Source organism: Enhydra lutris, unplaced genomic scaffold (genome assembly GCF_002288905.1).
Source record: "Enhydra lutris kenyoni isolate GAN:26980312 unplaced genomic scaffold, ASM228890v2 scaffoldscaffold17, whole genome shotgun sequence".
Taxonomy (NCBI): domain Eukaryota; kingdom Metazoa; phylum Chordata; class Mammalia; order Carnivora; family Mustelidae; genus Enhydra; species Enhydra lutris.
The window spans coordinates 44,250,989-44,274,132 of NW_019154101.1; the positions used below are offsets into that span (position 1 = coordinate 44,250,989).

The 23,144-nt window shown below is 36.7% G+C and overlaps 1 pseudogene; it reads left to right on the forward strand.

Moving 5' to 3' along the window:
• The first annotated feature begins 19,117 nt into the window (after positions 1-19,117).
• Positions 19,118-19,962, forward strand: LOC111147859 (annotated as a pseudogene).
• The last annotated feature ends 3,182 nt before the right edge of the window (positions 19,963-23,144 follow it).

A 23,144-nucleotide genomic window follows, 5' to 3' on the forward strand; every position in this document is an offset into this window, starting at 1 on the left:
AGTGGCTATACTAGTTTAAATTCCCACCAGCAGTAGACAAATGTTCCCCTTTCTCAAATCCCCACCAGCATTTGTTACTTCTGGTCTTTTTGACAATAGACATCCTAATATATTTGAGGTGAAATCTCATTGAGGTCTTGATTTTCATTTTCCTGATCTTAATCAGTGTTCCACGTCTTTCATGTACTTGTTAGCAATTTGGATGTCTTCTTTGGAAAAGTATCTCTTCAGATCCTCTGACCATTTTAATTGAATCGTTTGTCTTTTTGTTTTTGTTTTTGTTTTGCTACTGAATTGCATGTGTTCTTATGTATTTTGGATATTAACCCCTTATCAGATATATGAGTTGCAAATATTTTTCTCCCATTCAATAGGTTGCCTCTCATTTTGCAGATGGTTTCTTTCCCTTGCTGTGCAGTTTTTTAGCTTGATGTAATCCCATTTATTTGTTTTTGCTTTTGTTGTCTTGTCTTTTTGTGTTAATGCCAAAAGAAGATTGTCAAGGCCATTGTCAAGAAGTTTGCTCATTACTTTTTTCTCCCAGGAGTTTTATGGTTCCAGTTCTTATGTTCCAGTCTTTTAACAACATACAAATTGATAAATAGGTAGAATTTCATTGTAAGTGCTCACTGGTAATTGGTTTAAGTGTTCTGACACTTAATATTATTTTTGTAAAAGATACTGATTTAGCTACAGAAATTGAGTGTATGGTCACGCAAACATATACAAAATAGTATAAGATTTTTTTGTTTGGCAAGGAGAAGGAGAAAGGTTTTATAAAGTGGCTATAAGAACAGGGAAGAAAGAAGAAAGGGATTGAGCATCTGATTCTTCTGGCCTTTTGGACTGGGTTTGAGCTCCTATGAATAAGGAAATAAAGAATGAGAAGATGTTGAAACGGCTCACTTTGTGAAACTGTACCTATGCTCAAGCTATTTTTAGATCTGATATCTGGAAGCCTCTCAATCATGGAATATAACCCAGCTTTGGCTGAAAACTGGAAACTTAACAAAACTTGTAATTGCATCTCCTAAAAGGGAGTGTCAAGGCTATTTCAAGTGATTCCTTTTGCCACAAGCAGGAATATGTAGTACATGGAACTACAGAAGAAGTTTGTTGGGTATTGTGGAGTTCCATCAGTAAGAGCATCAGCTCTGGGGTCAGCCTGTCTCAGTTCAAAACTTGGCCTTGCCACTTGGTGGCTCTGGAAATGTGAGCCCCATTGTGCTCCAAATTCCTTACCTGTCAAAATGAGGGCACTAATAGTACCTATGGTATGTGGTTATTGCAAGGATACAATAAAATCTACCTGTAATAAGCATGGCATAATGCCTCACACATAATAAGTGCTCAATAAATTATCACCTACAGTGACTTTAGCTGACAAAATGGATTTGCATACATAATTTTTAGCCCTTTCAGGGCATTATAAAGAAGGGAGGGAAGATAAGGCTGAGGTCCTAGTTTCTTATAATCAGAGACTGATAAGCCAGGAGTCTTCTGTGTTATTGTTTAAAGGGGCTTAAAGTTACAGTTATTGTTAAAAATCATTAACCATAAAGAACTCAAGGTTGAATAATTCAAGAAAATACTCCAAAGTTTTAGTTCAAAAATATTGTTAAATCCCAAATTTTCACTTCTCCTTCTCCATAATATTTATCCTTCAAAATGGAACGTACAGAGTAAGAATGAGGATTAGCTATGAATCTGGATGATGTAAGCAGAAAGGGCATCAGAATGGAAGTCAGGAAATGTGGTTTCTTGTCTTCATTCTATAGGCATCCTTGGGGGTAAGTAAGTCATTTTAAAGCTCTGAGACTCAGTTATATTAGCTGAAAAATAAGTATTCTGTAATATATTTTCTTATAAAATGGAAAGTGTTACACTGTTAAAAAACAAAAACAAACAAACAAAATACCTCTGACTTGGTTTTCAGAGAAATAGATCTGAATCTTGGGTTTACACTTTCTGGCTATGTGATCATGAGAAAGTCACTCTACTTCTTGTCCATTTCACCCCATGGATACACTTCACTTCTCTATCTCAGAATACTGAGGAATATAGGAATTATAATGTCATCTCAAACAAATTAAAACCTCTCTATGTTATATATAGAGGTAATCAAACAGTCATAGGGCAGATTTTTTATCTTTGACTTGACTGAGTATACCATGTTGGATAAAACTCTTTAAGTCATTTGCTGCAGTTCCTATATTAAAGATGAAAAATTTTTAAATTGAGTATGACCTTTGAGATTATGTACATCAACCCCATTATTTCATATATTAGAAAACTAACCTCAAAATCATGGTAAAGGAGCTAGGGGAATTTTATTTTCTTTCATCTCAGTTCTATCTAATAGGGCCAAATTCATTTCTTCAAGACCCATCTATGCTATGTAACATAAGTTCATTCTCCTAAAGCACTAGGTACTAATTTTAAAGAGATACTCGAGATTTTGTTTGATGGCTTAGAAAAATTTACTTTGTCTTAATATTCTTTATTCTTATAGTTCAATTGAAATCTCATTCATTTTTAAACACCTCAGTAAAGCAGCATGAAAAGAAATATTCTCCTTTTCCCATTTTAAAAATGTAGAAACAAATGAGTGTGCTTGTATCGTGAGATAGAATTAGGAAAGGAAGTATTTCCATAGAATCTAGCACCGACATGAAAATTAAAGAAAAAAAGTTGCTCATATATAAGTAATTACAAACCATTTTATTAGTTAGTCTTCTTAAATTAGTCTGCCTACTGTCAAAAACCTTTAAATTAGCACAAGACTCTTACCAGCCTTTCCTATCCTCACTGCAGTCAGGACTGTAATATATCTGATGATTAAATGATCAGGACTATCCTTTGATAAATAGAAAATGGTATAAAAGCTTTTACAAAACATACCATAGTTTATCTGAGAAGTGTTTCTATAATAACAAAGTTAGTATAAGTACCCAAAAAGGTGATAAGTTTCTGCTGGGTGTGAAAATTATTTGCAGTCTGTGTGTGTGTTTGTGTGTGTGTGTGTTTTAAGAGAGAGAGAGTATGGAAATGACTAGGGTTGGGGGAAGAGGGGCAGAAAGGGAGAGAGAATGTTAATGGAGCCTGACATGGGGCTCATCTCACAACCCAGAGATCATGACCTAAGCTGAAATCAAAAGTCCCAGCTTAACTAACTGAGCCACCCAGGCACCCCCCTACCTGTGTCTGTAAGGTGATAAATCCACTGACTTTATGATGACCACCTTTTATTTCAAAAGTGCATCCCCCAAATTCTGAAAAGTAAGGCTACTTTCCCAGTGTTTTAATTGTCTCTCTTTCCCTCCATTTTATTAATTCTCTTTCTACCATAGGAAGAGCAGGCCCCATTTCTAACTGTGTAGGAATTGAAGACCCACATCAAGCTGTGTGACATGCTTGAATGACAAAGTAATGGAGTGATCCCAGGGACTCTGGAGTCATGATAGAGATATTTATTGCTTAGCAACCCCAACTGATGTCAAAAGTTTTGCTAAATGCATATGGTAAGTAGGACTTTTGAAAATCAGAATTGCTTTGCTAAAATTCTTTTAAATTGTTTTCAATAAAAAATATTAATTAATGTACCCATTTATTTGCTTAATTGATTGATATAACAGCTTTCTGGCCCAGCACTAAAGTGGCAATTAAATTGCTGATCACATTAAAGGGCCATAGAAATACAAAACTTAAGAGACAAGAACTCCCACAACTTCTCCTGGAGGATAATTGTCTACTTTTCTGAATTGATATTCAAGTGCATCTCTCTAATCTTTGTTGCTACTCAGAGTCTAGGAAAGTAACAAATGACGGTAGAGTCTTTGGAATCACATTGAAAATAATGGCCTATTACTTAAAAACTATCATTTATCAACAGTATAATACAGTCCAGATACTATATTTACTAGTCCATGTTTGAGGCCTTCCTTTGCAGGAAAAGTAACTGATTGTACTCTCATTCATGCTAAGTAAAGTTTCACAGGCTCTTTAATTTTAAATATGCTGTAGGGAGCCAAATATAATGTATGAAGCATTTCTTTAAATCAAGAGTATATATTCGGTTTATGTCACTATAAAAATCATACCTGCTGTTACCAGGAATTACTACTGTGAAAATAGGCTTTACAGGTTTCCCCCATAGCTATAACCAATAATAAAAATTGAAAAGAAGAGCTTATTGACATTTTGGGTATAGCTCCTTAAAATGAAAGCCCAGTATGAGGATAGTATTCCTTTCCCAATCATAAACATGGGCATTTATTTTTTTCTAGCTAGCAGCATGCCAACATTAGGAAAACAATAGACAACTCTCTCAGTAGTCATCCATATGGTACAGGCCAGCAGTAAAGGGAGATATTTTATCCCACAAATTAGCTAGATCCTTATGATATACAGTGCTCAATTAACAAATATAATTTATTAAAAAAATTAGAAACAACACATTTAGAGAAAGAAGCAAATGAAAATAAGACCAGATTTTCAGGGTTTTTTTCCCCCCTGTCATTTTTCCTTTCTTTCTCTTTTCTTTTATTTAACTATTTTTGTGTTTGTTTGTTTGCTGATATTTTCAGTTTTTTCCTGAGTCTGTTTCAGTAGTTTGGGTGTCTTTCAAATAATTTGTCCATTTCATCTAGGTTATCTAATTGTTGATGAACAATTGTTCTTATATTCCTTCATAATTTGTTTTACCTCTCTAAGGTCAGTCATAACATTTCCTTTTTCATTTCTGATTTTATTAATTTGATGCTTTCTTATTTCTTGATTATTTTGTTAAAGGTTTATTAATTGTACTGATCTTTTCAAAGAACCCACTGTGATTTCATTATTTTCTCTATTGTTTACTACTCTTTATTTCATTTATTTTTACTCTAGTTTTTATTTTTTTTCTTTTTGTTCTAGATTGTTTTATTTTTCTAGGCTTATAGCGGAAGGTTAGGTTAAGTTGATTTCTCTCTTTTTATTTTTTTAGAGAGTGAGAGTGAGGAGGGAGGGAGGGATAAAGGGAGAGGCAGAAGGAGAGAATCCCAAGCAGTCTCCATGCCCAGTGTAGAGCCCGATGCAGGGTTTAATCTCACAGCCCTGAGATTACTACCTGAGCTGAAATCAAGAGTCAGAGGTCTAACCAACTGAGCCACCCAGATACCCCTTTCTTCCTTTTTGATTTAAGCATCATAGCAACAAATTTCCCTGTAAGCACTACTTTATTTCATTAAGTTTCAGTATATTGTATTTCATTTCATTAAGTTTCATTAAGTTTCAGTATATTGTGTTTACAATGTCACTTATCTCAAGGAATTTTCTAATTTCTCTTATGATTTCTTTGATCCACTGATTATATATGAATTTTCATTTATTTGTGAATTTACCAAATTTCTTCTGTTATTGGCTTCTAATTTTATTCCATGTGATCAGAGAATATACTCTGTATCACTTACATACACAGGGATAGGGTCTATCCTGAAAAATGTTTCCTGTGCACTTGAAAAAAGATGTATTCTTCTGTTGTTATAGAGTGTTCTATAAGTATCCGTTAGGTCTAACTGGTATATAGCATTGTTCAAGTCTTCTGTTTCTTCACTGGTCTTTTAACTGCTTTATCAAATACTGAAGTGAGTTTTGAAGTCTTCAGCTATTATTGTTGAACACTCTATTTCCACCTTCAATTCTGTCAGTTTTGTTTCATATAATTTGGGCACTGATATTCACATATATGTTTATAGTTACATCTTCTTGAGGGCTTGACCCTTTCCTTATTACAAAATGTCCTTCCTAGTAACAATTTTTGTCTTAAAGTCTACTTTGCTATTAATAGAGCTACTCTCATTCTCTTTTGGTTACTGATTGCAAGGTATGCCTTTTTCTATACTTTTACTTTAAATATATTTGTGTCTTAGTCTAAATGTGTATCTTGTACACAGAATAGAGTTAGAGCATGTGGAGTATTTACACATTGTAATTTCTAATACATTGGGATTTATATCTGTGATTTTGCTCCTTATTTCTATATGTCTTATATCTTGTTTATTCCGCTATTTTTCCAGTACTACATTCTTTGTGTTAAATAGGCATTTTCTAGTGTATAATTCCCTTGTTGTTTCTTTAACTATATATTTTTGGTTATTTTCTTAGTGGTTGGGCTGAGTATTATGATTAATATTTTAACTTTAAAAAATCTAGTTCAGGGGCACCTGAGTGGCTCAGTCGATTAAACAGCTGCCTTTGGCTCAGGTCATGATCCCAGGGTCCTGGGATCGAGCCCCACATCAGGCTCCCTGCTTAGTGGAGAGCCTGCTTCCTCCTCTCCCACTGTCTGACGCTCTGCCTACTTAAGCTCTCTATCTCTCTATCAAATAAATAAATAAAATCTTTAAAAATCTAGTTCAGATTAATACTAATTTAAATACAATAGTGTATAAAAACATTGCTCCCATGCAGTCCATTCCCATCCCCTCCTTTGTGCTTTTATTGTCATATAAATTGCATGTTTCTATGCTGTATATGGTTATCAACAGATTTATAATTATTGCTTTATGCAATAATTTTAAATTATTTAATTTTAAATTAAATAAATAATTTTAAATTGGTTATAAAAGAGAACAAACTGATAGTTGCCAGAGGAGAAGGGAGTGAGAAATGGAAAAATGGGTGAAAGACATGGGAGATATAGGCATCCAGTTATAGAATGAATGTCTTGGGAATAAAAGGCACAGCATAGGGAATATAGTCAATGATATTGCAATAACATTGTATGATGCTAGCTACATTTGTAAATGAGCATAGGATAATATACTGAGTGGTTGAATCACGTTGTACCTTTGAAACTAATGTAACATTGTGTGTCAACTGTATTCAAACAAAATTTAATAAATAAATTATAAAAGAAAACTTAAAAAGTAAAAATACATTTGAACTTTTTTTTTTTTTTTTAAACTTACTTAGGTAGCTACTATTACCAGTACTCTTTATTTCATCTTTTGGACTTGAGTTACTCTCTAATGTTTTTTCACTTGGTATTGAAGGAAACTTTCTATGATTTCTTACAGGGGAAGTCTGATAGTAATGAATGCTCTCAGTTTTGCTTATAAATCTTAATTTCCCCTTCATTTTTGAAGGATGGTTTCGCTAGAGATAGTTTTGAAAGATAGTTTTGGTTAACCATCTTTCTTTTCCAGCACTTTGAATGTATCCTCATACTGCCATCTTGTTTTCATTTCTTCTGATGGGGAACTGGCTGTTAATCTTATTAGGAATCCCTTGTACCTACTGAGATGTTTCTCTCTTTCTGTGCTCAATATTTCCTCTTTGTCTTTGGTCATTGACAGTTTGATAATTTGTCTATGATATAGATCTCTTTGAGTTTTCCTACTTGGAGTTCATTGAGCTTCTTAGACATGTCAATAAACTTTTTCATCAAATTTGTGAAGCGTTTAGCCATAATTTGTACAAATATTCTTACTTTACCTTTCTTTCTTCATAACTCTGGAAATATCATTATGCATATATTGATATGTTTGGTAGTATTCCACTGATATTGAGAATCTGTTTATTTTACTTTATTCTTTTGTCTTTCTGTTTCTAAAACTGGACAATTAGAATTGATTTACCTTCAAGTTTACTGATTATTTCTTCTGCCCATTCAAATCTGCTGTCAAGCCTCTCTAGTGAATTTTTTATTTCAGTTATTGTACTTTTCAACTATAGTCTATTTATTTAATTAATTTCTGTCTTTTTATTTGTATTTTCAATTTAGTGAGACAGCATTCTTAAACTTTCCTTTAATTCTTTAGACATTCTTTCTTTTAGTTATTTGAGCATTTTTTAAAATAGCTGATTTAAAGTATTTGTGTCAACAAATAAAGTGGCAGCATCTGGGCTTCCACAGGGACAGTCCTGTGTATGGTCTATACTCTCATATTTCTTTGTATATCTCATAACTTTTTGTTGAAATTCAGACACTTTAAATAATATAATGCAACAACTTAGAAATCAAATTATCCCCTGTGCCCAGGGTTTGTTGACACTATTTGTTGTTGCTGCTGTTACTGACCTTTCTGCACTAATTCTATAAAGTCTGAATTCTTTGTCTTGTCACTAAATTTTCTGCTCAGTTCTTGGTTGTTAACTAGTGATTGGACAGAAATATCCTTAAATTCATGGAAACAATAACTCTTGCAATCTCTGCTGAGGTGCTGTGAGTGTATTTGAGGTTGTCCTCAACACTCAGCTAGGTAGTTTACAACCAACCCTATCTTAGCCTTTGCTTTCAGCATACACAGAGCCTCAGGGTGAATCAGAAATGAGGGCTGCTGTGGTCTGAATATTGGTATAACCCCTCTAAAATTCAGATTTTGAAATCCCAACCTCCAAAGTGATATTATTAGGACTTGGGCCTTTGGGAGATGATTGGATCACACCTGCAGAGCCCTCATGAATGGAATTAGCATTTCTATAACACTTCTTTTTCTGAGAGAGATCCTTTGACCCTTCCATTATGTGAGGACACACTGAGATGATGCCATCTATGAGGAAGTGGGCCTTCATCAGACACTGAATCCGTAGGTGCCATGATCTTGAACTTCCCAGCTTCTAGAAGAGAAATAAATGTTTGTTGTTTATAAGCCATTCACTTTATGGTATTTGTATTATAGCAGTCCAGACAATTGAAGACAAGTGTTTGGGTCCTCCTCAGGTTTTCTGTTAGCATAAATACATCCCGTGATATATGAATAGCTCTAAGCATGCAGATGACCTCCCAGATCCCCAGGAGTATGTCAGGTCTTTTCAAAGCCAGCTATGGACATCTCATTTTCCAGATTTTTTTAAAGTTATTTAGTTAGCCTACTGTTTGCTCCAACTGTTAACCATAATCTTGGGCAGTCAAAACATTTAACAATTGCCTCTAATTGTTTTTGACAGATGCCCCAGGGAAAAGGTTATTCTCACTAGGTAAGCTCCTAGTCAGATTGAGTAAAAACAGCTTTGTCAGCAAGAAACATCTGACAGGTAAAATAATGATAATTTTCTGGAAATGGGTCTTTGGAGGAGCTCCAACCCTACTGTGTACTTTCAAATGCTGCCAGGCTGCTGGTTTTCACCCTGATTATGGGCTGTTGTTTTAAGGTTACTATAGATCTTGGCAGAAGGGTATTGGAATGTGGAAAGTTAAAATGCCATAATAATTACTCTTTTTATTGCAATTCAGCTATTTTTACAGACTCTGTCAAGCCTTTGGTTAATTTCTAGAGTTCTGTAAAAAAATTGTAACAATTACTGCCATTGTTCTCATTTTATGGAGGGGAGAATATTCAGAGGTCTTTTCTCCACCGTTTTTGCTGACATCGTTTTATTTGGTTTAGATTTGTTTTGTTTTGTAATGTTTCATGCACAACATAAAATTATGCAAACTTCAATGTGCCTGGGTGGCTTTCACTTGAGCATCTGACTCTTGATTTTGGCTCAGGCCATGCTCTGAGGGTCATGGTATTGGGCCCTGTGCCAGCCTCTGCTCTCAGCACAAAGTCTGCTTGGGACTCTCTCTCTCTTTCCCCTTCCCTCTGCCCCTCCCCCTGTTTGTGCTCTCTCTGCCCCCCAAAAAAATAAATAAAATATTTTAAGAAGTTAAACTTCACTTTACTCTGTTGCTACTCTACAATGAAACACAAAGAACAATAATAATTATCACAATAACTAATATTTATCAAGGTCTTAGCATGTACCATGTGTAGTTGTAAATCTTTTATATGTAGTAAGTCTTTCAGAACAGCAATTCAACAGGTTAAGGTACTCTTAATATCCTTTTTTTTTAAACTAATGTAGAAACCAAAACACAGGCAACTTCTCCATCACCATACAGCAAGTAGTAGTCAGGAATTCAGGAATTTAACACAAAGAAAATTACTCTAAAGTACGTGTTCTTATGCATGCCACATTGCAAAGTAAACATTAAAGCTTATAAAAATGCCTAAATAAAGTTATCAGGCTTCTCTATACACAATAGTCTTTTTTCTGGTCTTTTTTTAGAAGACTAATACAAAGGGAGAGGAAACTTCTTTTATTTAGAAGTTGGTTTGGGCAACTACTCTCAGATATATCCGTAAAAATAAATTTCTAGACTATCTTTAAGAAATCTTTAAGAAAAAGCATCAGTAGGACAAAAAGAGCAATGAGTTTGGACATACCTGCTTACCATGACAATGTTTAGTACCATTTTTTGTTTACTAATGCATTAGTATTTGAAAGTAGCTACAGAATAAGGAGAATATAACCCCTTGCTTTTCATGTTACTGATTATTTACTCTTAGATTTTCAATTTGATTCTTTTAATAGTTCTATGACATATAATCTACTCTTGCAGATGATGAAATAGAAACTCTTATAGTTTAGGTAAATTCTTGAAAACAAAACATTCTGTTTTTACTATGTGTCAGGAAATGTTCCACACACCTTAAATTTACTGACTTTTCCCACTCACAACAATCCTGTGAGGCAAGTATTACTGAATTATTCCCATTTTACAGATGAAAAACCTGAAGCAGAGAGAGGTTAAGTAATTTGCCCAAGATCACATGGTAGAGCTGAGATTTGAACACTAGGGCTTCTAGTCACAGAGATTTAAATATCACTACAATAAGATATATAAGATTGCAAGACCACTTCTGTAACATCACAAAATGCCACCTACAAAAATGTCAGAATATTAAAGTAAAAAAAAAAAAATCCAATCCAAAAAATTAGTTTTATGTCAGTATATGCTTTAATCCTATCTTGATTGGGTGATGCACTTTACATTGAAATTAAGAAAATGCTATAGGAACCCAGCAGGTGCCACTGAGCTGCCCCATTCACTAGCATAGGAACAGAAACACTGACTGAGGGCAGCAAACCTTGCTTGGTGCCAGGTTTTGGCTATACTTTACCATGAAATCCAAACCACTGCATGGTGGTGCAAACAGTTTCCAGGACAAACTGACAAATGGCAAAAGTACAGCAAAGCCCTCCCTCAGAAGATCAGCATAGATCTTCACTATGGGGATCTCTAAAATTAGAGTTTTAAAACCCAGCCACATAGGAATACTGTGCCACCTGGCAGATGAACAGCTCAGATGCAGGTAGGGTAAAGGCAGAGATCTAGCAGAAGCCAGGGACACAACAAGGGTTGTTCTTCTGTGAGGGCTTCCTGAAGAGTGGCAGTACAAGCTCTCCATTCAGAGACAAGAGAGCTGGCTGATGCCATTCCCCCCCCCCACCATCATCACTGACCAATCTCAGTGAGCAAAACAGCACCACCCGGTGGAGGCCGTAGCCACTACACCAAGTCCCACTCTGCTGCACCCTGCAGGTTCATCTCCAAAAGGGCAAGTCAGCCTGAGAATCTGTACAGCAGGCCCCACCCCCAGAAGACCAGCACAAACCCTCCCATGTACCAAGTCTACTGATCATAAAGTGCTACAATCAAAGCTCCACCTCTAGGGGAAATAGGATTTAGCTTCTTTTCTTTTTTTCTTTTTTTGGACCTCTTCCTAGTATAGCTATTATTCAAGAGCAGAAATGCAACAGGCTTTCCTAACAAAAAACAGTGACTCAGATAAAATGACAAGACAGAGGAATTCACCCCAAAAAGAGAACAGGAAGAAATCACAGCCAGAGAGTTAATCAATACAGATACAAGAAAGGTGTCTGAACCAGGATTTAAAACAATAATCATAAGGATACTAGCTGAGCTTGAGAAAAGCATAGGAGACACCAGAGAACCCCTTACCGCAGAGATTAAAGTACGAAAAACTAGTCAGGCTGAAAATAATGCTGTAATTGAATGGTAAAACCAAATTGGATGTAATAACAAGAATGGATGAAGCAGAGGAATGAGTCAGTGATATAGAAGATAAAATTACGGAAAATAATGAAACTAAAAAAACAGAGGGAAAGAAAAGTATTGGATCACAAATATAGACTTAGGGAATCCAGTGACTCCTTTTATATGTCATAACATTTGTATCAGAAATCCCAGAAGAGGAGGGAGGAGTCAAGATGGCGGAGAAGTAGCAGGCTGAGACTGCTTCAGGTAGCGGGAGATCAGCTAGATAGCTTATCTAAAGATTGCAAACACCAACAAATCCAACAGGAGATCAAAGAGAAGAAGAACAGCAATTCTAGAAACAGAAAATCAACCAGTTCTGAAAGGTAGGACTGGCGGAGAAGTGAATCCAAAGCGGCTGGAAGATAGACCGCGGGGGGAGGGGCCGGCTCCCGGCAAGCGGCGGAGCAACGGAGCACAAAATCAGGACTTTTAAAAGTCTGTTCCACTGAGGGACATCACTCCAGAGGCTTAACCGGGGTGAAGCCCACGCGGGGTCAGCGTGGCCTCAGGTCCCGCAGGGTCACAGAAGGATCAGGGGTGTCTGAGTGTCGCCGAGCTTGCAGGTATTAGAACGGGGAAGCCGGCTACAGAGACAGAGTTGAGGAGTGAGCTCACAGCTCGGGGTTACCTTGAACCGGTCGCAGGCTGGGTCAGCTCTGAGCGAGGCTGGAGGCAGGGTGACGGGAGTAATTGGGCGCTGTTCTCTGAGGGCACACTGAGGAGTGGGGCCACGGGCTCTTGGCTCCTCCAGGCCAGAGACTGGGAGGCCGCCATTTTAATTCCCGTCCTCCGGAACTCTACGGAAAGTGCTCAGGGAACAAAAGCTCCCAAAAGCAAACCCGAGCGGATTACTCAGCCTGGGCCCCTGGTAAAGGCGGGGCAACTCTGCCTGGGTTAAAGACACTTGAGAATCACTACAACATGCCCCTCCCACAGAATATCAACAAGAAACCCAGCCAGGACCAAGTTCACCTACCAAGGAGTGCAGCTTCAATACCAAGGAGAGCAGCGGAATTCCAGAGGAGGAGAATGCAAAGCATGGAACTCATGGCTTTCTCCCCATGATTCTTTAGCCTTGCAGTTAATTTAATTTTTTTTTCTTTTTCAATTTTTTTTCTCTTCTTCTGCTAAATTTTTTTAACTTTTACCCTTTTCTTTTTTAACGTTTTTTAACTAGTTTATCTAATATATATTTTTTTTTCTTTTTATATTTTTTCTTTATTGGTTTTCTTTTTTTAATTGTTTCTTTTTTTTTTTTTTTCTTTCTGAACCTTTTTATCCCCTTTCTCCCACCTCACGATTTGGGATCTCTTCTGATTTAGCTAAAGCATATTTTCCTGGGGTTGTTGCCACCCTTTTAGTATTTTCTTGCTCCTTCATATACTCTTATCTGGACAAAATGACAAGGCAGAAAAATTCACCACAAAAAAAAGAACAAGACGCAGTACCAAAGGCTAGGGACCTAATCAATACAGACATTGGTAATGTGTCAGATCTAGAGTTCAGAATGACGATTCTCAAGGTTCTAACCAGGCTGGAAAAAGGCATGGAAGATATTAGAGAAACCCTCTCGGGAGATATAAAAGCCCTTTCTGGAGAAATAAAAGAACTAAAATCTAACCAAGTTGAAATCAAAAAAGCTATTAATGAGGTGCAATCAAAAATGGAGGCTCTCACTGCTAGGATAAATGAGGCAGAAGAAAGAATGAGCGATATAGAAGACCAAATGACAGAGAATAAAGAAGCTGAGCAAAAGAGGGACAAACAGCTACTGGACCACGAGGGGAGAATTCAAGAGATAAGTGACACCATGAGACGAAACAACATTAGAATAATTGGGATTCCAGAAGAAGAAGAAAGAGAGAGGGGAGCAGAAGGTATACTGGAGAGAATTATTGGAGAGAATTTCCCCAATACAGCAAAGGGAACAAGCATCAAAATCCAGGAGGTTCAGAGAACCCCCCCCTCAAAATCAATAAGAATAGGTCCACACCCCGTCACCTAATAGTAAAATTTACAAGTCTTAGTGACAAAGAGAAAATCCTGAAAGCAGCCCGGGAAAAGAAGTCTGTAACATACAATGGCAAAAATATTAGATTGGCAGCAGACTTATCTACAGAGACCTGGCAGGCCAGAAAGAGCTGGCATGATATATTCAGAGCACTAAATGAGAAAAACATGCAGCCAAGAATACTATATCCAGCTAGGCTATCATTGAAAATAGAAGGAGAGATTAAAAGCTTCCAGGACAAACAAAAACTGAAAGAATTTTCAAACACCAAACCAGGTCTACAGGAAATATTGAAAGGGGTCCTCTAAGCAAAGAGAGACCCTAAAAGTAGTAGATCAGAAAGGAACAGAAACAATATACAATAACAGTCACCTTACAGGCAATACAACGGCACTAAATTCATATCTCTCAATAGTTACCCTGAATGTTAATGGGCTAAATGCCCCAATCAAAAGACACAGGGTATCAGAATGGATAAAAAAACAAAACCCATCTATATGTTGCCTACAAGAAACTCATTTTAAACCCGAAGACACCTCCAGATTTAAAGTGACGGGGTGGAAAAGAATTTACCATGCTAATGGACATCAGAAGAAAGCAGGAGTGGCAATCCTTATATCAGATCAATTAGATTTTAAGCCAAAGACTATAATAAGAGATGAGGAAGGACACTATATCATACTCAAAGAATCTGTCCAACAAGAAGATCTAACAATTTTAAATATCTATGCCCCTAACGTGGGAGCAGCCAACTATATAAACCAATTAATAACAAGATCAAAGAAACACATCAACAATAATACAATAATAGTAGGGGACTTTAACACTCCCCTCACTGAAATGGACAGATCATCCAAGCAAAAGATCAACAAGGAAATAAAGGCCTTAAATGACACACTGGACCAGATGGACATCACAGATATATTCGGAACATTTCATCCCAAAGCAACAGAATACACATTCTTCTCTAGTGCACATGGAACATTCTCCAGAATAGATCACATCCTTGGTCCTAAATCAGGTCTCAACCAGTATCAAAAGATTGGGATCATTCCCTGCATATTTTCAGACCACAATGCTCTGAAGCTAGAACCCAATCACAAGAGGAAATTTGGAAAGAACCCAAATACATGGAGACTAAACAGCATCCTTCTAAAGAATGAATGGGTCAACCAGGAAATTAAAGAAGACTTGAAAAAATTCATGGAAACAATTGATAATGAAAACACAACGGTTCAAAATCTGTGGGACACAACAAAGGCAGTCCTGAGAGGAAAATATATAGCGGTACAAGCCTTTCTCAAGAAACAAGAAAGGTCTCAGGTACACAACCTAACTCTACACCTAAAGGAGCTGGAGAAAGAAGAAGAAAGAAACCCTAAACCCAACAGGAGAAGAGAAATCATAAAGATCAGAGCAGAAATCAATGAAATAGAAACCAAAAAAAACAATAGAACAAATCAACGAAACTAGGAGCTGGTTCTTTGAAAGAATTAATAAGATTGATAAACCCCTGGCCAGACTTATTGAAAAGAAAAGAAAAAGGACCTAAATAAATAAAATCATGAATGAAAGAGGAGAGATCACAACTAACACCAAAGAAATACAGACAATTATAAGAACATACTATGAGCAACTCTACGCCAACAAATTTGACAATCTGGAAGAAATGGATGCATTCCTAGAGACATATAAACTACCACAACTGAACCAGGAAGAAATAGAAAGCCTGAACAGACCCATAAGCAGTAAGGAGATTGAAACAGTCATCAAAAATCTCCAGACAAACAAAAGCCCAGGGCCAGACGGCTTCCCGGGGGAATTCTACCAAACATTTAAAGAAGAACTAATTCCTATTCTCCTGAAACTGTTCCAAAAAATAGAAATGGAAGGAAAACTTCCAAACTCATTTTATGAGGCCAGCATCACCTTGATCCCCAAACCAGACAAGGATCCCATCAAAAAAGAGAACTACAGACCAATATCCTTGATGAACACAGATGCAAAAACTCTCACCAAAATACTAGCCAATAAGATTCAACAGTACATTAAAAGGATCATTCACCACGACCAAGTGGGATTTATTCCAGGGCTGCAAGGTTGGTTCAACATCCGCAAATCAATCAATGTGATACAACACATTAATAAAAGAAAGAACAAGAACCATATGATACTCTCCATAGATGCTGAAAAAGCATTTGACAAAGTACAGCATCCCTTCCTGATCAAAACTATTCAAAGTGTAGGGATAGAGGGCACAAACCTCAATATTATCAAAGCCATCTATGAAAAACCCACCGCAAATATCATTCTCTATGGAGAAAAACTGAAAGCTTTTCCGCTAAGGTCAGAAACATGGCAGGTATGTCCGTTATCACCACTGCTATTCAACATAGTACTAGAAGTCCTAGCCTCAGCAATCAGACAACAAAAGGAAATTTAAGGCATCCAAATAGGCAAAGAAGAAGTCAAACTATCACTCTTTGCAGATGATATGATACTATATGTGGAAAACCCAAAGACTCCACTCCAAAACTGCTAGAACTTGTACAGGAATTCAGTAAAGTGTCAGGATATAAAATCAACGCACAGAAATCAGTTGCATTTCTCTACACCAACAACAAGACAGAAGAAAGAGAAATTAAGGAGTCCATCCCATTTACAATTGCACCCAAAACTATAAGATACCTAGGAATAAACCTAACCAAAGAGACTAAGAATCTATACACAGAAAACTATAAAGTACTCATGAAAGAAATTGAGGAAGACACAAAGAAATGGAAAAATGTTCCATGCTCCTGGATTGGAAGAATAAATATTGTGAAAATGTCTATGCTACCTAAAGCAATCTACACATTTAATGCAATTCCTATCCAAAGTACCATCCATTTTTTCCAAAGAAATGGAACAAATAATCCTAAAATTTATATGGAACCAGAAAAGACCTCAAATAGCCAAAGGAATATTGAAAAAGAAAGCCAAAGTTGGTGGCATCACAATTCCGGACTTCAAGCTCTATTACAAAGCTGTCATCATCAAGACAGCATGGTACTGGCACAAAAACAGACACATAGATCAATGGAACAGAATCGAGAGCCCAGAAAGAGACCCTCAACTCTATGGTCAACTAATCTTCGACAAAGCAGGAAAGAATGTCCAATGGAAAAAAGACAGCCTCTTCAGTAAATGGTGTTGGGAAAATTGGACAGCCACATGCAGAAGAATGAAATTGGATCATCTCCTTACACCACACACGAAAATAGACTCAAAATGGATGAAGGACCTCAATGTGAGAAAGGAATCCATCAAAATCCTTGAGGAGAACACAGGCAGCAACCTCTTCGACCTCAGCTGCAGCAACATCTTCCTAGGAACATCGCCAAAGGCAAGGGAAGCAAGGGCAAAAATGAACTATTGGGATTTTATCAAGATCAAAAGCTTTTGCACAGCAAAGGAGACAGTTAACAAAACCAAAAGACAACTGACAGAATGGGAGAAGATATTTGCAAATGACATATCATTTAAGGGGCTAGTGTCCAAAATCTATAAAGAACTTAGCAAACTCAACACCCAAAGAACAAATAATCCAATCCAGAAATGGGCAGAAGACATGAACAGACATTTCTGCAAAGAAGACATCCAGATGGCCAACAGACACAAGAAAAAGTGCTCCATATCACTCGGCATCAGGGAAATACAAATCAAAACCACAATGAGATATCACCTCACACCAGTCAGAATGGCTAAAATTAACAAGTCAAGAAATGACAGATGCTGGCGAGGATGCGGAGAAAGGGGAACCCTCCTACACTGTTGGTGGGAATGCAAGCTGGTGCAACCACTCTGGAAAACAGCATGGAGGTTCCTCAAAATGCTGAAAATAGAACTACCCTATGACCCAGCAATTGCACTACTGGGTATTTACCCTAAAGATACAAATGGAGTGATCCGAAGGGGCACGTGCACCCGAATGTTTATAGCAGCCATGTCTACAATAGCCAAACTATGGAAAGAACCTAGATGTCCGTCAATGGATGAATGGATAAAGAAGATGTATATATACACAACGGAATACTATGCAGCCATCAAAAGAAATGAAATCTTGCCATTTGCGACGACATGGATGGAACTAGAGGGTATCATGCTTAGTGAAATAAGTCAATCGGAGAAAGACAACTATCATATGATCTCCCTGATATGAGGGAGAGGAGATGCAACATGGGGGGTTAAGGGGGTAGGAGAAGAGTAAATGAAACAAGATGGGATTGGGAGGGAGACAAACCATAAGTGACTCTTAATCTCACAAAACAAACTGAGGGTTGATGGGGGGGAGGGGGGGTTGGGAGAGGGGGGTAGGGTTATGGACATTGGGGAGGGTATGTGCTATGGTGAGTGCTGTGAAGTGTGTAAACCTGGCGATTCACAGACCTGTACCCCTGGGGATAAAAATATATGTTTATAAAAAATAAAATTTAAAAAAAAAAAAAGAAATCCCAGAAGAATAAGAGAAAGAAAAAGGAGCAGACGGTATATTTGAGGAAATTATAGCAGAAAACTACCCTAATCTGGGGATGGAAACAGACATTGAAACCGGAGAAGTCCAGAGAACTCTCATTAAATTCAACAAAAGCTGGCGATCACCAAGATATGTCATAGACAAATTCACAAAATACACAGACAAGGAAAGAATTCTGAAAGCAGCAGGGAAAGGAGCCCTTAACCTACAAGGAAGACATATCATGATCACAGCAGATCTGTCTATAAAAATTTGACAGGCCAGATGACAGTGACAGGAAATATTCAATGTGCTGAATGGGAAAAATATGCAGCCAAGAATACTTTATCCAACAAGGCTGTCATTCAGAACAGAAAGAAAGATAGTTTTTTTCCAGACAAACAAAAGCCATCCCTGTAAGAAATATTAAAGGGACTCTTTGAGTGGGAAAGAAAGATCAAAAGCAACAAAGACTAGGACGGAACAGGGAACATCACCAGAAACACCAACTTTACAGGTAACACAATGGTCCTTAATTCATATCTATCAATAATCACTCTGAATGTAAATGGACTAAATGTTCCAATCAAAAGACATAGCATATCAGAATGGATTAAAAAAATAAGACCCATCAATGTACTGCCTACAAGAGAATTATTTTAGACATAAAGACATCTCCAGATTGAAAGTGAGGGATATAGATTCATCCTTGGGCACCATAGGTGACACAGGCACCAAGATGTCCAACTAAGTGGTCTGCTGGGAAGCTAGGACCTTCCTAGGAGCTCACATGCTAGGAGCTTCACAGCTTCGGGATCGCAGCTAGAAGGTTGGCTCTCACAAATACAGACTATAAAAGACCTGCTAAAGCCATTATTGCACCCCATGCAGGATATCCATACTGTGGGTCTTGTGCTGCTCATGCTTACAAACAAGTGGATCCATCTGTTACCCAGAGAATATTCATCCTTGGGCCTTCAGACACCTCTGTATGTCCTTTGTATTGACCAAAATATTTATGAAGAATTATGGAAGACAGGAGTGTTTGAACACAGGTCTCTGCAGAGAGATGAAGATGAGCACAGTATTGAAATGCTTTTGCCTTATACAGCTAAAGCCATGGAAAGCCATAAGGATGAGTTTACATTATTCCTGTACTGGATGGAGCTCTGACTGAGTCAAAAGAACAGGAATTCAAAAAACTCTTCAGTAAATATCTAGGGGATCCTAGTAATCTCTTTGTGGTTTCTTCTGATTTCAGCCATTGGGGTCTAAGTTTCCATTACAGTTACTATGATGAATCCCAGGGAAGATTTATAGATCCATTGAACATCTAGATAAGATGGATGTGAGTATGATAGAACAATCAGATCCTGTATCTTTTAGCAATTACTTGAAGAAATACCATAAAATCCTGTATGTGGAAGACGTCCCATTGTGGTGTTATTAAATGCTATCACAGAGCTCCAGAAGAACAAAATCAATATGAGCCTTTCCTTTTTGAATTATGCCCAGTCAGGCCAGTGTAGAAACTGGCAAGACAGTTCAGTGAGTTATTCAGGGGGAACGCTCATGGTCCACTGAAGCTCTGAATCCTCAAGGATGGAAAAAGGACAATCTCTTCAACAAATGATGTTGGGAAAACTCAGGGTGCCTGGGTGGCTCACTTGGTTAAGCAACTGCCTTCAGCTCAGGTCATGATCCCAGGGTCCTGGGATCGAGCCCTGCATCAGGCTTGCTGCTCAGTGGAGAGCCTGATTCTCCCTCTTCTTCTGCCTGCCACTCTGCCTACTTGTGCTCTCTCTCTCTATCTCTCTGTCAAATAAATAACTAAAATCTTAAAAAAAGAAAAAAAAAACCTCCAAATGATGTTGGGAAAACAAGACAGGAACATGCAGAAAAATGAAACTGGACAACTTTCTTACACCACCAAAAATTAATTCAAAATCGATGAAAGACCTAAATACAACATAGGAAACCATCAAAATCCTAGAGGAGAACACTGGTGGCAACCACCTTGACATCAGCTACAGCAATATTTGTTTTGTACTTTATATATATTTTAGATATGTTTCCTGAGGTAGGGGAAACAAAATAAAAAATGAACCATTAGGACTTGAACAAGATAGAAAGCTTCTGCACAGCAAACCAAACAGTTGACAAAACCAAAAGACAGCTAAGCAGAATGGGAGAAGTATTTGCAAATGACATATATGATAAAGGGTTAGTATCCAAAATCTATAAAGAGCTTATCAAACACAACACCCAAAAAACAAATAATTCAGATAAGAAATGGGCAGAGACATGAATAAACATTTTTCCAAAAACATCCCGATGACTAACAGACACATGAAAAGCTGCTCAACATTAATGATCATCAAGAAATACAAATGAAAATCACAATGAGATACCACCTCACACCTGTCAGAATGGCTAAAATTAACAACTCTGGAAATGACAGATGGTGGCGAGGATGCAGAGAAAGGTGAACCCTTTTGCCCTATTGGGGCGAATGCAAACTGGTGCAGTCACTTTGGAAAACAGTAAGGAGTCTCCCAAAAAGTTAAAAATAGAACTACTCTCTAATCCAGCAATTGCACTACTATGTATTTACCCAAAGGATACAAAAATATAGACTTGAAGGGGTATCTGCACCCCAATGTAAGTCATTTCACTTCAATTAACTGTTTTGGCTTTAAAAATAGACTGGTTATTTTCTCACTTTCTGGACTGATACTTTATATACCTGAAACATTCTAGTTCCTTTCTGTGGCTATTTTGAATTTTCATTTAAATTATAAAACATTTCAAACTCACCTGAAGTTTTGATATCCTTTTGGTCTGTTGGAAAGGCTACCTTTAGAAACCTTCATCATTAATCCTACCAAACTCTGGTCTCAATTCCATCTACTCAAACCTTACATTCTAGGTTAACTAGGCATTAAGCAGTATTATTTCTATATCACTTTATCAGTGATTTTTATCATTTCATGTAAGTTTCTTCAGATTTCTTTTTTGATTCCCTGATTCCTTTGCATATGACTTCTTTGAATGCAATGTCCTTCTAACCACTGTATACCCAGAAAATCAGTCAGTCCTTAAATTTCAACAAAGAAGGTGCTTCCTCTGCAGATACATTCCTGAACTGCCAGCCTATGTGCCCCACTGGATTTGCCCTGCAATTTTCACATCGTTTATCTACCTGTATCTCCCAAACCAGACAAGAATTTGTCTGAGGGAAAGGACTGAGATCCACTCAGCATATATCCAACAGGATCTGATGAACACAAAGAGTCCAATACATGTTTTAGAATTAGTAAATGAAAAAGATCAATTTAAAAACTTGTTAATTTAGAATAATGGAATTTTTGCCAAGTCTGATTTTGTAAAAAGTCTGAATTCTAGGATACTTTATAAAACACTCACTATATTAAGTAAACGGTTCTATTAGCTTCAAATATAGTAAATATTTTAAGATAAAACTAAAGGCTAGTTAACTAGCAATATGTGTGCAAATTAATTTCTAACAAGTCACAATTCATATACATTACAATACCAGGTCATTAATGCAATAGTTTTTTTCTATGCAAAAAAAAAAAATAAAAGTTGCTGATGTGTAGCTCCCTAATGGGAGATACACAGATATAGAATCCTTGATTTCCTGAGACTAGGGCTTTAAAAGCTATTCATGTTACTTGAATTCCACATCCTTAATGGTTGATAAACAAGCAACTATTTAAACTTTTTTTTCAAGAGGTATTATAGATTTTTCAAAAAAGAACTATTATCCACAAAAGAAAATGTCCATGTAAAAGGAATTTTATTACATCCATCTTCCATGATTTCATATGGTCTAGTTCTATGTTCTGTATGATGAGGGCATTTATAAATTGAAGGAAAAGCAAAAAGTTAGATGTAAGCACATTTGACCCCATAAAGGATTTACATTTTTTTTTAGTGTCAGCTGTAAATCTGAGGTGCCCAGCTCTTTAGAGAATCAGTTTTAGTAAGGGGTTAGAGAAAAAGAAAGAAGATGAAGGCAAAACATGAAATAATCTATTGCCATCATTAATTTAAGGTTGGCCAAGTCACTGACAAAGTTGCCTAAGTATTTGAGGAGTCTTAATGTGACAAAATGATGAAGCTCTGAAAGATAGTGTCATCCCCTATGAATTTAATTTGCTTTTGTGCGGGGCGCCTGAATATTGCTTTTCAGGGTACTGGAAAAGAATAAACATACTTAAAGCTGCATGGAAGGGATCATTCACCCAACCTAGGTAAATAGTTTACCTCACAGAATAGATTTTTCATCTTTTCACTAACCAATTTATTACTAGGTCTTCTGTTTTGCATGGTGTTTAGTAATTGGTTATCAGCATGTGAAAAAAAAAGATGGTATTATTCTATCCAGTTATTTATAATATATGCTCAAAATAACCCAACAAAATATCCCTGAGCATATTTCAAAGAGAAAAATACAAAATCACCTATAAGCAGGATAAAAAGCTTAGAATTCTCTTCCTGAGGAAAGGTGGACACTTAAGTAATATGTTTTAGAATTTATACATCAGTTACCACCCAATCTGTTTTTTCTAGTACTTAATCTGGTTTGGGCATTTAGTATATTTTTATATATTTTTTTCTTTTTTTCATATTTACTGGGTCCTTATTACATGTATATTTTAACCTGTAATTACAGGTTTATATTATATATCTGCCTATAAGCTCTTACAATAGGTATTTTTTAATAAGCCAAATGAATAAAT